The sequence below is a fragment of the Mastomys coucha genome, unplaced genomic scaffold, assembly GCF_008632895.1.
Source record: "Mastomys coucha isolate ucsf_1 unplaced genomic scaffold, UCSF_Mcou_1 pScaffold3, whole genome shotgun sequence".
Classification (NCBI taxonomy): Eukaryota; Metazoa; Chordata; class Mammalia; order Rodentia; family Muridae; genus Mastomys; species Mastomys coucha.
Window position 1 is genome coordinate 6,438,046 of NW_022196909.1, and position 4,609 is coordinate 6,442,654.

At 43.2% G+C, this 4,609-nt stretch overlaps 1 protein-coding gene across 2 annotated transcripts in view; it reads left to right on the forward strand.

Moving 5' to 3' along the window:
- The window catches only part of Cdk19 (cyclin dependent kinase 19), a 155,919-nt gene that overhangs the window by 51,982 nt on the left and 99,328 nt on the right, over nt 1-4,609 (forward strand). The gene's annotated exons all lie outside the window — the stretch shown is intronic.

The following is a 4,609-nucleotide window of genomic DNA, read 5'->3' on the forward strand; positions in this document are numbered from 1 at the left end:
TTTGTTGAGGCAGTTATCTTAGTTCTCCTTGCTGGACTGCACACTGCACACTGCAGACTACCTTACACCTTGTTGAGGCAGTTATCTTAGCTCTTCTTGCTGGACTGCACACTGCACACTGCAGACTAGCTTACACTTTGTTGAGGCAGTTATCTTAGTTCTCCTTGCTGGACTGCACACTGCACACTGCAGACTACCTTACACTTTGTTGAGGCAGTCTATCTATTTTAGTTCTCCTTGCTGGACTGACTGCACACTGCACACTGCAGACTAGCTGGCCATGAGCTTTGGATGACTTGGCTGTCCCCACTGATCATCTCAGCACAGAAGTGAGACACGGGGGTCAATCACACATGCTTGTTTGTTTGTGTGTACACTTACAGGCACAGCATGTGTGTGGAGGTTAGAGGTCAGACACATGTAGGTGTGAATTTTTTCTCCCCACTATGTTCAGTTTCTTCCCACTGAGTTCAATTCTCAGGAATTGAACTCCGATTGTCAGGCTTGGAGGTAGTTGCCTCTTCTTGACTTTTGAAATATGACATTAAAATGGTGGGGCAAATAATACTAGCATATATTCTTTTGTTTTCATTTTACGGTAGGAAAGAACTTGGATTTCGGATTTAAATAGGTTTTGGGTTGTACAGACTCTAGTACACTTCCTGCGTGTCTTGAGCAAGCTAATAGCAGTGGAGGCCTATTCTACCTGTTGTTAGGTAGCTTTAGAGATGAGGGCCTTTTGTTTGTTTGTATTTTTTTAAAGAATTATTTATTTTATGTATGTAAGTACACTGTAGCTGTCTTCAGACACACCAGAAGAAGGCATCAGATCCCATTACAGATGGATTTGAGCCACCATGTGGGTACTGGGAATTGAACTCAGGACCTCTGGAAGAACAGTCAGTGCTCTTAACTGCTGAGCCATCTCTCCAGCCCCTGTTTTGTTTTGTTTTGTTTTTTGAGACAGGGTCTTTTTGTATAGATTTGGCTGGCCTGGAATTCAAATAGACCAAGGCTGATCTTGAACTCCTAGAAACCCATGTGCCTCTGCTTCTGTAGTGCTGGGATTAACGCTGTACACTTCTATGCTGAGCCCTTTTTCTTTTACTTTTGTTGAGCTTTAGTTTTACATAAATAAAGGGGTAATTTTTAGGTCACAATTCAAAGTATAGCCCATTGTGGCAGGAAAAGAAACGTGCTGGGGCGTAAAGCAGTATGCGCTTCTTGTCTCTCTCAAGTTGAATTGCTAAATCTTGTGTCTTTAACAGAGGTCTGATAAATACTTCTTATTTTATTTATGCTGTTTGTTTTGAAGTAGGTAGGTTCTAGCTATGTAGCTTGCATGGAATTTGTCCCTCAGTTGGCTGTAACTTGATGCAGTCTGCCTGCTTCTGTCTCTCAAGTGCCTGGGTTACAGATGTGTACCACCATGCCTCCAACATAAGCACTCCTTTCAGAAGTTCAGAACTCTTTTTATGACAGCTTGTACAGCAAAATTCATATGCATATAAAAGTCTGAGTTTTGAAATGTGAAATACCGTTTTCCTTAGAAAACGTTGAAATAAGAGATACTTGGGTCACCAGCCTGTTCCACCAAAACCTACTAGTCACATAGGTGACTGTCAGGCTGTCTAGAGCCGCAGTGCTGACGGACAGCCTGGTACTGGTTTCTTTGGGTTTCAGTGTATCACCCACTTAGCTATAAGACCTTGCTTGTTGATTCTGGTGCTTGATGGGCCCAGTGCCTCCCTAGCACATGTTGAGCGTATGCTGCCACTCAGCTTCAGCTCTAGAAGGAAGTGGATGGGGGATTAAAGTCTTGGACAAGGCCTCACTGTATAGCTGAGAGAGGCTTAAATTTTCCATCCTTCTGCCTTTGTCTCCCAAATGTTGGCATTGAATTAAAGTCTTACAACTTTAGGTCACATCTTGTGTCTTCATATTTACTGATAGTGGCAGTCAGGCTCTTCAGGTTTTTTGGGTGCTTGGGGTCTATAAAAACTAGAATCGAGACTGGGAACAATTAGACAAAGTGCCAGGGTTATGTTGCAACCAAGAAGAAGAAATCGAAGCCATCCTTCCTAAATAGTGTGAGTGAGTAAGGAGCCAGTTCTTTGGCTATAAGAAGAGGAGAGGATTAGAAAGCTCAGGGTAGAGTAGGGGACATGGCTCCAGTCAGCGGCTAGATTAAGTGTTTAGACCAGTGGACAAGGTGGTCAAAACAGGGAAACACCCATAGTTGGGGTGTTGACACAGAAATGCACATGCTAGCAGAAACCTTAGTGTGATTAAGAGGAAGGCATTTCCTCCAGCACCAGTGACTGGTCATGAAGACAGTCTCCCTCACTGTTTCTGTTTGTGTTCTGGTGATAAAAGGTGCTTACATAAACCGCAGTTAGAACAATGCACAGTCAGGATGAGACGGAGTTTTAGCAGATACCAACAGGAATTAGACTGCACTTGGAAAGCATGCAGCATGAGTGTTAATTTTATAAGCCTCTTGGCTTACTGAGCAGGTCTGCTCATCTACAAGTTTGACTCTATTGTTTTTCTTGGAGGAATGTTTTAATTGATTAGAAATTCTACACCTTGTAGATTGTATTGATACATAATTTTTTGAGGGGGTGGGTGATCTACTTTCTGGTAGGTTTGCCAAGCCATTTTATATGTCTTATATTAAGAAACAAACCATAGACATAAGCCCATATTCCCTTGTGGTTTCAGTCTTGAGATGTTTCCAGCATGGGTTCATTTGAGTGTTTTCTTGTTGAGCTTTTAAAAATTATCCCCGTTCCCACCCCATCTGTTTTGTTTGTGTTGGACATTGAACTCAGGCTGTTTGCAGTGCAAGATAGGCATGTGAGCAGCCGCTGAACGCTGCACTCAGCCCAGGGTTCTTAGAAGTCGGGGTTCTTAAACGTAATGATCCTATCACGTTATCAAATTAAATATATTTTAATACTTTACGGCATTCTTATTTGTCCTTGTCAATTTTTGTGTTTTTATGTCTTTGTTATGTTGAGTGCTGCCTATTTATTATATTTCTGGGAGTCTTAGGTCTCTTTTGTTCTCAGTACATTGAGAGGGGCATGGAGGAGGCTGATCAGATTCATTAGAAATGCTGGGCCCTTTTCCAGCATTACTTACTTTGAGGACTTCTTTGAATTTTGTTGTCTAAAACAATAAGCACAGTTAACTTGAGATGACTTTAAAAGTGTTTCTGTATCCATTTCTTTTGACATATCACATCCTAATGTGCTGTAGTCTCAGTGAACAAAAGGCAGCATGCTAGAAGTAGGTTTTCAGTGTTTGGACAGGTTCAGTTGGTAATAGCTAAAATAAACATTTAAAAATATATAGTGAAAGTTTCCTTCCTTATCCATGTCACCAGATGAACTCTAAGTTGGTATCTTAAGTCTCTACTATCATTTTAAAATTGCTGTATTCCTGATGGCTGATCTTTGAAAAGTTTTGTGTAGAACATTCTCTGCAAATCATTTATGAAAAGGATAATCCAGATTTTCAAAGTCAAGTCCCATGATGTGAAAGATCCATTGGTTTTATTACACTTGAGCTTGCAGTAAGAGGTGCTCTCCTGGTATGGAACTAATATGTTGGTGTACATGAGAGTGCCTCTCTTTACCCCAAGTCTACGATTCGAGTAAAAGGAAGGCCAGGGCTGTCAAACATTCCCAGTGCAGTCCTGGTCCAACTGAGGGCCAGGGCTGTCAAACATTCCCAGTGCAGTCCTGGTCCGACTGAGGGCGAGCATGGCGTTGGGAAGCCTTTGCCGAGTTTTTATTATTTCTTCTTCTTTTTTTTTAAATTATTATTTATTTATTTATTTATTATATGTAAGTACACTGTAGCTGTCTCCAGATGCACTAGAAGAGGGCGTGAGGCTTCATTACGGATGGTTGTAAGCCACCATGTGGTTGCTGGGATTTGAACTCAGGTCCTTTGCAAGAAGAGTCAGTGCCCTTAACCACTGAGCCATCTCTTCAGCCCCCTTATTATTTCTTCTGTAGCAACTACAGTGCATGTTCTCAAAGGTCCGCAGGGCCACATTCTACTGTATTCATAGATCCGTGCCTTGCCCAGCCATCATCAGAGATGACGCCTCCTGCAGTAAATGGGAACAAACACAGAGACCATAGCTGAACAGTGTGCAGAATGGGAGACCTTGGAACACTATACTCATGAGATGTCTTCATCATCCCTTCCCCTTGTGGCTCAGGGGATCCTTCAGAGCAGGCACAAAGTGTAAGAGGCAGAGGGGATGGAGAACACCAAACAAGCAGGGCCTTCTAAACCAGAACGACTGAAGCACTCACGAGCTCACAGAGACTGGCTGCGTGCACGGGGCCTTCTAAACCAGAATGACTGAAGCACTCACGAGCTCACAGAGACTGGCTGCGTGCACGGGGCCTTCTAAACCAGAACGACTGAAGCGCTCACGCTCACAGAGACTGGCTGCGTGCACAGGGCCTTCTAAACCAGAACGACTGAAGCACTCACAAGCTCACAGAGACTGGCTGCGTGCACGGGGCCTTCTAAACCAGAGCGACTGAAGCACTCACGAGCTCACAGAGACTGGCTGCGTGCACGG